General features: G+C 41.9%; 1 protein-coding gene across 3 annotated transcripts in view; it reads left to right on the top strand.

Annotated features, from left to right (window-relative positions):
- Positions 1-13,139, top strand: part of LOC106604348 (glutamate receptor 1) — a 171,646-nt gene that overhangs the window by 133,361 nt on the left and 25,146 nt on the right. The gene's annotated exons all lie outside the window — the stretch shown is intronic.

Genomic DNA, 13,139 nt, shown 5'->3' with positions numbered 1-13,139 from the left:
CTAAATCAGAGCAGATACAGTAGGCTAGTAATTGGCTGAAGCAGAGTTGATACAGTAGGCTAGTAACTGGCTAAATCAGAGTAGATAGGCTAGTAACTGTCTAAAGCAGAGTAGCTAGTAACTTGCTAAATTAGAGTAGATATGCTAGTAACTGGCTAAAGTAGAGTAGATAGTAACTGGCTAAATCAGAGTAGATAGGCTAGTACCTGGGGGGGGGGGGGTACTTTCACGCTCTGACCTAGGAGAGCTGTGTTTTCTCTGTTTAGTTAGGTCAGGGTGTGATAGGTGGGTGGGCATTCTATGTTTTGTGTTCTATGTTTTGGCCGCGTATGGTTTCCAATCAGAGGTAGCTGTCATTCGTTGTCTCTGATTGGAAGCCATACTTAGGCAGCCTGTTTTTCCCTTTGTTTTCTTTCTTTCTGTTTAGTTTGTTGACCTGATGGATATGTTGGCTGTCATTTTGTTATTTTGTCTAGTGTTAGTTTTTTCATTAAAAATATATAACAATGAGCACTCTACACGCTGCGCCATGGTCTACTCCTTTAGACAGTTGTAACAGCTGGTGGCAGCAATATATACATTTACGGTGAAGCCGGCGGTAGAAAATTCAGTACATAACACATTGAGGCATAGGAGTTACCGAGGACATTTTTCTTTTAACTCCCCATTTTGAAAGCTTGCTGTACCTGACCTCCAGTCATCCTCTGGTGTGTATATTATCAAATGGCATTAATCATAGTCAAGAGAACGTATGTCTAAACAGATCAACCTCCTGTATTACAAAACATTCATTATATTGTGTAACATTGGAGAAAAATAAAACTGACTAGGAGCATCTAGAAGAACATTGCACAGTATCATTCCTAAAACCCATTACAATTCAGCCCTGGTGCATCAATTTTTCTATTTGGTTTGCGTACCACAAACACATGAATTCTGGACCAGTTTACACAAAAAGAAAAGTCTGGATACAAAAGCAAAATTTCACTTCTAGAATGTTATTTTGATGAGCAGTCTATGCAGCTAAATGTTGAGAGTGCAGACTTGGTGTCAGTTGGCTATGGAAGACCGTAATGGACACAATTGCCATACATGCACTAAATGCATGTCATAGTGGGGTCAATATATAAATTCATAATGAGTACCCTGTATTGATTTGTTAAATGAAAAGAATGGTTACGACGGTGATAAATGTACTTAAGTCGACAATCTAGTTTCATTGAAGAACTGTTAACTGAAAAGTTATGGAGGGCCACAGCACAATTAGAAATTAAGCACACCATCGGGCTTCAAAGAAGCACATGCTTACTTACCCCGGTATGAAACCATTCCAGAGGTAAGCGTTTCCAGCATTTTAATACTTTTTCACATTTCTATACTTTTCTCCAGCCTACTCCACCCAGACCACAAATCAGTAACAGTCAACGTTGCCACTACATGACATCTAAAAGTTGATTTCCTCCCTCACTGATCGTTATACCTTTTTAAGTTAAATTCAATACTTTAGTGGGAAGAAGTTTTAGTGGTTATAAATAACCACATTCGGTAAAGAAATTCGCCTCTCCGAGGAGCACCATGCAACAGTCAAATTATTAGTTGACGCCAATAGCCGTAATCTCCTTTATGTCTAAATCAGAGTAGATAGGCTAGTAACTGGCTAAATCAGAGTAGATAGACTAGTAACTGGCTAAATCAGAGTAGATAGACTAGTAACTGGCTATATCAGAGTAGATAGGCTAGTAACTGGCTAAATCAGAGTAGATAAACTAGTAACTGGCTAAATCAGAGTAGAGAGGCTAGTAACTGTCGGAATCAGAGTACATAGGCTAGTAACTGGCTGAATCAGAGTAGATAGGCTAGTAACTGTCTAAATCAGAGTAGATAGGCTAGTAACTGGCTGAATCAGAGTAGATAGGCTAGTAACTGTCTAAATCAGAGTAGATAGGCTAGTAACTGGTTGAATCAGAGTAGAGAGGCTAGTAACTGTCTAAATCAGAGTACATAGGCTAGTAACTGGCTAAAGCAGAGTAGATAGGCTAGTAACTGTCTAAATCAGAGTACATAGGCTAGTAACTGGCTAAAGCAGAGTAGATAGGCTAGTAACTGGCTAAATCAGAGTAGATAGGCTAGTAATCAGAGTAGATAGACTAGTAACTGGCTAAAGCAGAGTAGATAGACTAGTAACTGTCTAAAGCAGAGTAGATAGACTAGTAACTGGCTAAAGCAGAGTAGATAGACTAGTAACTGTCTAAAGCAGAGTAGATAGACTAGTAACTGTCTAAATCAGAGTAGATAGACTAGTAACTGGCTAAATCAGAGTAGATAGACTAGTAACTGTCTAAAGCAGAGTAGATAGACTAGTAACTGGCTGGATCAGAGTAGATAGGCTAGTAACTGGCTAAATCAGAGTAGATAGACTAGTAACTGGCTAAAGCAGAGTAGATAGACTAGTAACTGTCTAAAGCAGAGTAGATAGACTAGTAACTGTCTAAATCAGAGTAGATAGACTAGTAACTGGCTAAATCAGAGTAGATAGACTAGTAACTGTCTAAAGCAGAGTAGATAGACTAGTAACTGGCTGGATCAGAGTAGATAGGCTAGTAACTGGCTAAATCAGAGTAGATAGACTAGTAACTGGCTAAATCAGAGTAGATAGGCTAGTAACTGGCTAAATCAGAGTAGATAGGCTAGTAACTGGCTATATCAGAGTAGATAAACTAGTAACTGGCTAAATCAGAGTAGAGAGGCTAGTAACTGGCTGAATCAGAGTAGATAGGCTAGTAACTGTCTAAATCAGAGTAGATAGGCTAGTAACTGGTTGAATCAGAGTAGATAGGCTAGTAAATGGCTGAATCAGAGTAGAGAGGCTAGTAACTGGCTAAATCAGAGTACATAGGCTAGTAACTGGCTGAATCAGAGTACATAGGCTAGTAACTGGCTAAAGCAGAGTAGATAGGCTAGTAACTGGCTAAATCAGAGTAGATAGGCTAGTAACTGGTTGAATCAGAGTAGATAGGCTAGTAACTGTCTAAAGCAGAGTAGATAGACTAGTAACTGTCTAAATCAGAGTAGATAGACTAGTAACTGTCTAAAGCAGAGTAGATAGACTAGTAACTGTCTAAATCAGAGTAGATAGACTAGTAACTGGCTGGATCAGAGTAGATAGACTAGTAACTGTCTAAAGCAGAGTAGATGATATACTACTATAGTAGATGGATGATCTGAAGGGCTGTGTCTGTGCAGGGATTTTGCAGCTAAAGAGAGAGAGATACTCTTCAGTGTTTGTTGAGCTGCCTCCCGCAGAGCGAGCCTGATCGAGGACAGAGAGAGCGATAAAGAGAGAGAGAGAGTGAGATAGACAGAGAGGGAAGAGAGAGAAGGAGGAGTGAGATGACTTAAATCCTTCTTTCAGCTCAGATCGCCAGATCTGTTTGGAGAGCAGGGTGTGCTGCCATGGCAACCCAGCGAGACACGGACATTCCTTACAGAGTGTCGCAGCTCACAGCATGTGTGTGTGTGTGTGTGTGTGTGTGTGTGTGTGTGTGTGAGTGTGTGTGTGTTTCACAGCACGCCTGTGTGTTTGTGTGGGTGTGTGTGCGTATGCATACTTGTACGTGTCTGTTGATACTATTTGCTAACTATCAGATTATACTGGAAGTTCTGATTAATGCAGCCATGGTTAGTGTTTCTTGCTGAAATTACTAACACTGTCTGTGTGTGTGCGTGTGTGTGTGCGTGTGCGTGTGCGTGTGCGTGTGCGTGTGTGTGTGTGTGTGTGTGTGTGTGTGTGTGTGTGTGTGTGTGTGTGTGTGTGTGTGTGTGTGTGTGTGTGTGTGTGTGTGTGTGTCTGTGTGTGTGCGTGCGTGTGTGTGTGTGTGTTTCACTGTACATCAACCATAAAGTGCAGTAAACCACTAAGTCCACAACAGCCGTTGTGATACTCCATGTATCACACAAGTTCAATATTACACAGCATTGTACAACTTAACACAGTTCCCTTAACACCCAACAACTACCATCCTCTGTTTTGATGTAAACATTACTAACATAATTCACTCATTCTCCACTGCATGAAAATACTGACCTTTATAGGATAGAGCTGAGAGAGAGAGCGAGCGAGAGAGAGGGAGGGAGAGAGAGAGTGAGGTAGAGAGAGAGAGAGAGAGAGAGAGAGAGAGGGGGGGGGAGGGTGATATGTGGGAGGGAGGGAGAGAGACAGAGAGAGGAATGAGTTCCAGCCAGGTCGCAAGAGTCCGACTGCATTATTAGAGGCAACGTGGCAGTCGGAGCACATACACACCTACACACACACCTACACACACACACCTACAGTATCTCATTTATTCAGATGCTTCTGATTGGTCTGGAATCAGAACATTATTAAGGTTGTGTCCCTCTTTTCTAGCAGTGTAAATCCTAATCCATTGTAATGTGGTTATTACAGACTCATTCCTTACACTCACTAAAATCTTTAGTCATGCTAATTAGCATGTGGAATAGAAGTTAGTCAGGGGAATTTTACAGGGAGTTGAGCAGTTCAGTTAGCTACACTAGATCCACTCTGAGCTGGGGAGATAAGAGGAGGGTTAGAGAGGGCTTTGATTTGGTTGCTGGAAGCAGTGACTCGCTACGCCTGGTCCTTCTCTGACACACGCATGAACATGCACACAAGCATCCCATTCCTGTTCCATATTAACATAACCATTAAATATCATGTTCAGCAGTAATGAATAGTTACTGTGAGTAAATCATGAATTGTTATTTTAATGAGGCAGGGAAATGACAGCGCTACTCTAAAATGTTTTTTACTGTAAACAGCCTTCATAGTGTTTTTACTGATGTTCACTACAGCACAGCACTGTACTTTATCGGGTTCTCAAAGTTTTTGGACTGGGCATCCCTTTTGTGATAGCAAATTCATCAGGGACCCCCTGATGAAAATAGCCTACAAGGAGTTTTACTACGATTTCTGCAGTGCATGGCTGTACGAACCAAGTCTTGGGCCTGGGGAAATAACATTTAAAAGGCTCGCCTCTTGGCATTGGAGAGAAAACTTTGCAGTTTCCAAGCTAATTTCCTGCAATTCTACACATTTTGTCATGGGGCAAAGATATTTGTGTTGTTGCAGCTTTAACCTAATATTCTGCATATTTTGCCTTAAATAACAGTGGGAAAAAAACGGGGGCAGGGGAATAGTATTGAGTTGAAAATAATTGGTGGAGTACTGTGGATACCAATATCCCTGTGAGCCTCCCAGGCCCATGTTGCCCAGGGTTAAGAACAGAGTACTGTGGATACCAATATCCCTGTGAGCATCCCAGGCCCATGTTGTCCAGGGTTAAGAACAGAGTACTGTGGATACCAATATCCCTGTGAGCCTCCCAGGCCCATGTTGCCCAGGGTTAAGAACAGAGTACTGTGGATACCAATATCCCTGTGAGCATCCCAGGCCCATGTTGACCAGGGTTAAGAACAGAGTACTGTGGATACCAATATCCCTGTGAGCCTCTCAGGCCCATGTTGTCCAGGGTTAAGAACAGAGTACTGTGGATACCAATATCCCTGTGAGCATCCCAGGCCCATGTTGTCCAGGGTTAAGAACAGAGTACTGTGGATACCAATATCCCTGTGAGCCTCTCAGGCCCATGTTGCCCAGGGTTAAGAACAGAGTACTGTGGATACCAATATCCCTGTGAGCATCCCAGGCCCATGTTGCCCAGGGTTAAGAACATACATTGTAAATTAATAATATGACATTGTATTGTTTAGTATTACTCACTTTAAACTTATTCCACAGATCCCTTGGCCAGAAGTCGTTTAGTCTTATGTTAGTAATATTCATTATTATTGAATTTTTGTATATATATACTGAACAAAAATATAAACGCATGTAACGTCCCATGTAAAGTGTTGGTCCCATGTTTCATGAGCTGAAATAATAGATCACACAAATTTTCCATATGCACAAAAAGCATATTTCTCCCAAATTCTGTGCACAAATGTGTTTACATCCCTGTTAGTGACCATCTCTCATTTGCCAAGATAATCCATCCACCTGAATGGTGTGAGATATCAATAAGCTGATAAAAAATCCTTGCAAAGTTGGACCTTGTGCTGGGGACAATAAAAGGCCACTCTAAAATGTGCAGTTTGGCATCGTAACTGACTTCAGTGGGCAAATGCTCACCTTCGATGTCCACTGGCAAGCTGCAGAAGTGTGCTCTTCACAGATGAATCCCGGTTTCAACTGTACCGGGGAGATGGCAGACAGTGTGTATGGCGTCGTGTGCGCGCGCGGTTTGCTGATGTCAACGTTGTGAACAGAGTGCACCGTGGTGGTGGTGGTGGGGTTATGGTAAGGGTAGGTATAAGCTACGGACAAAGAACACATTTCCATTTTATTGAAGGCAATTTAAATGCTCAAAGATACTGTGACAAGATTCTGAGGCGCATTGTCCTGCCATTCATTCACTGCCATCACCTCATGTTTCAGCATGATAATGTATGGCCCCATGTCACAATGATTTTTACACAATTCCTGGAAGCTGAAAATGTCCCAGTTCTTCCATGGCCTGCATACTCACCAGACATGTCACCGCCATTGAGCATGTTTGGGATACTCTGGATCGACGTGTACGACAGCGTGTTCCAGTTCCTGACAAAATATTCAGCAACTTCACACAGCTATTGAAGAGTAGTGGGACAACATTCCATAGGCCACAATCAACAGCCTGATCAACTTTATGAGAAGGAGATGTGTCACGCTGCAGGAGACAAATGGTGGTCACACCAGATACTGACTGGTTTTCTGATCCATAACTTTTTTTTTAAGGTAACTGAGATGCATATCTGTATTCCCAGTTGTGATATCCTTAGATTAGGGCCTAATTTATATATTTGAATTGACCGATCTCCTTATATGAACTGTGTAAAATCTTAGAAATTGTTGCATGTTGCGTTTATATTTTTGTTCGGTGTAGATAGATCTGTTTCTGAATAGCTTTGCAGTGTTTCATATTTTGAGATCTGGCCAAATCTGTCCAAAAGTTTTAGACCCCACTTTGAGAACCGCTGTTGGACAGCATGGGGTTACTTGGGGTTTCTGTGTTGGACAAGGGATGATTGATTAGTACTAATTAATCTGGTCATAGATAAGAGAGAGAAAAAGATGATGAGATGGAGGGAGCGAGAAAAGAGAGTGAGGAGGGTGAGAGGGTTAGAGAGAGAGAGGGAAAGAAAGAAAGAAAGAGAGAGAGAGAGAGAGAGAGAGAGAGAGGGAGGACAGTGGCAGTTATAGGTCAATGCGAACAGACAGATGAGAAGCAGGGGATGGGAGCATGCATGGAACGAGGGATAGAGAGGAATGGATACATGATACCAAGACAGACACAGATGGACAGACAGACAGACATGCAGACAGATCCTGCTCTGCCTAAAGCCTGCTCAGGTGTTCACCGGCTAAACAGTGTGGTAGGTCTCCACACACACACACACACACACACACACACACACACACACACACACACACACACACACACACACACACACACACACACACACACACACACACACACACACACACACACACACACACACACACACACACACACACACACACACACACACACACCTCTCCCTTTTCTCTTTCTTTCCCTCTTTTCTCAGGCCTTCTAACTCTTTCATCATCCTCCCATCTTATCTCATGCATCCTAAATGTTTTTTTTTCTCTTGTTCAATCTCTCCTTCCTTTTTCATGTTCTTCTTCACTAACTGCAGGAAGACTAAACCCTGGAACCCTTTTTGTTTTTGCTTCAGCTAATGTTTTATTACATGAAAGCTCTCTATCTATCTCTGTCCTGCACTCTCTGTGTCCTGTACTCTCTCTGTCTGATGTGCCAGAGATACGTAACAGAGATACACTTAATCGTTCGTGCTCAGTAGTGCTCTCCTGAGGCAGAGAGACAGAGCTACAGCCCAAATGGTACTCTGTTCCCTATATGGTCTGTCACATGGCCACTGGTCAGAAGTAGTGCACTATAAAGGGAATAGGGTGCCATTCTGGGACAGATCCCGAGAAACAGAGAAAGGTCCTGGGAGAATTGGCTTCCAGCAAATCAGTGGTTGCTTTTTGAAACGCCCATTACGAACTGTTTAATAGGCTGACGGTGTGGGTTCAAATGTTCAAATGTAAATGTCACTGACATGTCTACCTCAGATCATCCTCACAGAAAAGCACTAAAAACAAACAAGCAACACAGAAAAGGACAAAATATATCTCATGTTAACATACCGTATGTAACCTGAGAAACAAGGTTCATGAAATTGACAACTTATTAACATCAGAAAACATTCATAGTCTGGCCATCTCTGAAACACACTTAGATAATTCCTTGAATGATTCAAACATGGTTATAGAATATACAGGAAAGATAGAAATGCCAATTGAAGAGGTGTTGCCATGTATGTTCAGAGTCATATTCCTGCTAGGCTGAGAGGACATCTCATGTCAGATGATGTGGAAGTCATATGGCTACAGGTTCATCTGCCTCACCTAAAGCCTATTCTCGTAGAAAGTTGCTATAGACCGCAAAGTGCTAAAAGTCAGTATTTGGATTACTGTATATGTGTGAAATGTTGGATAATGTTTGTGATATCAAGAGAGGTATATTTTTTGGATGACCGAAATATTGACTTGATATCATCACGCTGCCCACTCAAAAAGAAGCTCCAAACTGTAACCAGTGCCTGCTATCAGGTTCAAATCATCAGTCAACCTGTCACGTGTGCTCCCTCTCCGGCCTCTAGGTCACCAGGCTGCTCGTTATGGCTCACACCTGTCACCATCATTACACGCACCTGCACGTCGTTAGACTCACCTGGACTCCATCACTTCCTTGATTACCTGCCCTATATATGTCACTCCCTTTGGTTCCTTCCCCAGGCGTCATTGTTTCTGTTTCTTGTCTGTGCGTTGTTCTAGGTTCTTGTTTTGTATTATGTTCTGTTCTGTTTTGTTTATTTTATTAAAACACTTCCTGAACTTGCTTCCCGACTCTCAGCGCACATCGTTACGCAACCTACCAGGGTATTTACAAACAGAACAGGAACTAAATCATCCACGTGTATTGATCACATCTTTACTAATGTTGCAGAAATCTGCTTTAAAGCAGTATCCACACCCATCGGATGTAGTGAACACAATATATTTACAAAATTGTGTATAAACGATCATACAAGAGGTTGCGCAATTATTCCTATGTCGAAGATGTGAAAATATTTGTTGGTCTGATGTGTGTAATGAGAAACATCCAGACGCTGCACTTGAAGCATTTATGAAATTGCTTCTTCCGCTTACTGATAGGCATGCACCCATCTAAAACGACTGTTGGAACTGCCAAATCCCCATGGATAGATGAATTTATAAACTGTATAGCTGAGAGCAATGAGGCAAAGGGAATAGCAAATAAGTCTGACAACACAGTAGACTGGCAAACATACGGTAACTTGAGAAGTCCCGTAACTAAATAAAAAGAAGAAGAAATTACACTATGGAACAAAGAAAAATTAAACAAAGAATGATAGTAAAAAGCTCTGGAGTACTTTAAATGAAATTCTAGGCAAGAAAGCAAACTCGGCTCCATCTTTCATTGAGGCAGATGGCTTGTTCATAACAAAACCCTTTGATTTTGCCAAACACTTTAATAACTTTTTTGTTGACAAGATTAGAAAACTTGGGCATGACATGCAAACAACAAATGCTGAGCCTTCATATTCATGCATACTGGACCAAATAATGAAAGACTAGTACTGTAATTTGAGTTCCACGAAGTGGGTGTGGGAGAGGTGAAAACATGGTTGCTATTTATAAATAAGGACAAGTCACCCGGTACAGGCCGGGTGAGGTTGGTAGCGGAATACATTGTGATTCCTGTTTGTCACATCTCCAATTTAAGCCTAGAAGACAGTGTGCCCCCAGACATGGAGGGAGACAAAGGTCATTCCACTACCCAAGAATAGCAGAGCACCCTTCATTGGTTCAAACAGCCAATCAATCAGCCTGTTACAAGTGCTTAGCAAACGTTTAAAAAATGGTGTTTAATCAAATACAAAGTTGTTTTACAGAAAACAAATTAAGAACAGACTTTCAGTATGTATATAGGGAAGGGCACTCAACATGCTCGGCACAGACACAAATGACTGATCATTGGCTGAAATAAATTGATAGTAAGAAGATTGTGGGAGCTGTTTTGTTAGACTTTTGTGCAGCTTTTGATGTCATTGATCATAACCTATTGCTGACAAAATGTAGGTGTTATGGATTTGCATCCCCTGCCTAATTATGGTAAATACCTATTTAATAGAACACAGAGGGTTTTCGTTAATGGAAGCCTCTCATGCAAATTCAGTTGAGTGTGGCGTACCGCAGGGCAGTCGGCGAGGAACATTATTGTTTTCTGTTTTTACTAATGACCTTCCACTGACCTTGAATAAAGCCTGTGTCTATGTACACTGACGACTCAACAGTATACATGTCGGCTGCAACAGTAAAATAAATAACTGAGACACGTAACATACAGCTCCAGTCAGTCTTAGAATGGGTAACTAGCAATAGGCTGGAGCTAAATATCTAAATACCTAAAAGCATAATTTTTGGGACAAATCACTTGCTCAATGCTAAAACTCGTTTAGATCTATTATTGAATAATGTGGCTATTGAGCAAGTTGAGGAGACTAAACTGCTGGGTGTAACCCTAGACAGTAAGCTGTCATGGTCAAAACAGGCTATTACTAGCCTGTTCAACCTCTCTTTTCATCTGAGATCCCCAAAGATTGGAAAGCTGCCGCGGTCATCACCCTCTTCAAAGGGGGAGACACTCTCGACCCAAAGTGTTACAGACCTACAGCGAGGGAAAAAAGTATTTGATCCCCTGCTGATTTTGTACGTTTGCCCACTGACAAATAAATGATCAGTCTATAATTTTAATGGTAGGTTTATTTGAACAGTGAGAGACAGAATAACAACAAAAAAATCCAGAAAAACGCATGTCAAAAATGTTATAAAATGATTTGCATTTTAATGAGGGAAATAAGTATTTGACCCCCTCTCAATCAGAAAGATTTCTGGCTCCCAGGTGTCTTTTATACAGGTAACGAGCTGAGATTAGGAGCACACTCTTAAATGGAGTGCTCCTAATCTCAGTTTGTTACCTGTATAAAAGACACCTGTCCACAGAAGCAATCAATCAATCAGATTCCAAACTCTCCACCATGGCCAAGACCAAAGAGCTCTCCAAGGATGTCAGGGACAAGATTGTAGACCAACACAAGGCTGGAATGGGCAACAAGACCATCGCTAAGCAGCTTGGTGAGAAGGTGACAACAGTTGGTGCGATTATTCGCAAATGGAAGAAACACAAAATAACTGTCAATCTCCCTCGGCCTGGGGCTCAATGCAAGATCTCACCTCGTGGAGTTGCAATGATTATGAGAACGGTGAGGAATCAGCCCAGAACTACACGGGAGGATCTTGTCAATGATCTCAAGGCAGCTGGGACCATAGTCACCAAGAAAACAATTGGTAACACACTACGCCGTGAAGGACTGAAATCCTGCAGCGCCCGCGAGGTCCCCCTGCTCAAGAAAGCACATATACATGCCCGTCTGAAGTTTGCCAATGAACATCTGAATGATTCAGAGGACAACTGGGTGAAAGTGTTGTGGTCAGATGCGACTGAAATGGAGCTCTTTGGCATCAACTCAACTCGCCGTGTTTGGAGGAGGAGGAATGCAGCCTATGACCCCAAGAACACCCTCCCCACCGTCAAACATGGAGGTGAAAACATTATGCTTTGGGAGTGTTTTTCTGCTAAGGGGACAGGACAACTTCACCGCATCAAAGGGACGATGGACGGGGCCATGTACCGTCAAATCTTGGGTGAGAACCTCCTTCCCTCAGCCAGTGCATTGAAAATGGGTCGTGGATGGGTATTCCAGCATGACAATGACCCAAAACACACGGCCAAGGCAACAAAGGAGTGGCTCAAGAAGAAGCACATTAAGGTCCTGGAGTGGCCTAGCCAGTCTCCAGACCTTAATCCCATAGAAAATCTGTGGAAGGAGCTGAAGGTTCGAGTTGCCAAACATCAGCCTCGAAACCTTAATGACTTGGAGAAGATCTGCAAAGAGGAGTGGGACAAAATCCCTCCTGCGATGTGTGCAAACCTGTTGGCCAACTACAAGAAACGTCTGAGCTCTGTGATTGCCAACAAGGGTTTTGCCACCAAGTACTAAGTCATGTTTTGCAGAGGGGTCAATTACTTATTTCCTTCATTACAATGCAAATCATTTTATAACATTTTTGACATGCGTTTTTCTGGATTTGTTTGTTGTTATTCTGTCTCTCACTGTTCAAATAAACCTACCATTAAAATTATAGACTGATCATTTCTTTGTCAGTGGGAAAACGTACAAAATCAGCAGGGGATCAAATACTTTTTTCCTTCGCTGTATACATCTAGCCCTTCTTTGGACATTGTGTTAACAAACCTCCAAACGAGCTTCAATGCCATACAACACTCCTTCCGTGGCCTCCAACTGCTTTTTGAACTGTCTGTTCAAGCAGTTGGCTCACAGTTCGAAACACTCATCGCTACAACACAAGACATGTAACCAGAGGTCTCTTCACAGTCCCCAGATCCAGAACAGAGGCTGGGAAATGCACAGTAGTAAATAGCGTCATGACTACATGGAACTCTCTGCCACCCCAGGTAACTCAAGCTAGTAATAAAACCAGTTTTAAAACAGATAAAAGAACAAAGGGGACTATGAAGAGACAGCCATTTTGTATATTTTGTATTGTAATTTGCACTGTACTATGTATTATACCTAGATATTGTGTGTATGTACTGATATGTAGGCTATGTGTGACGTTTTAAATGTATGTATTTCAGTCCTTGACTTATAATAGTCTGTACTATGTATTATGTCATGTTACATGTGGACCCCAGGAAGAGTAGCTGCTGCTTTTGCAGCGGTTCATGTGGATACTAATAAATACCAAATACCAAAATAACAACTGTGACTAAGTGGCCTCCTCTTCCTCCTCTCATTATTAATCACCACCAATTAATGTGTGTGGC

Source organism: Salmo salar, chromosome 05 (genome assembly GCF_965601325.2).
Source record: "Salmo salar chromosome 05, fSalSal1, whole genome shotgun sequence".
In the NCBI taxonomy this organism is placed as follows: Eukaryota; Metazoa; Chordata; class Actinopteri; order Salmoniformes; family Salmonidae; genus Salmo; species Salmo salar.
The sequence above is the reverse complement of the archived record's forward strand: the minus strand, read 5'-3'. Positions and strand labels throughout refer to the sequence as shown.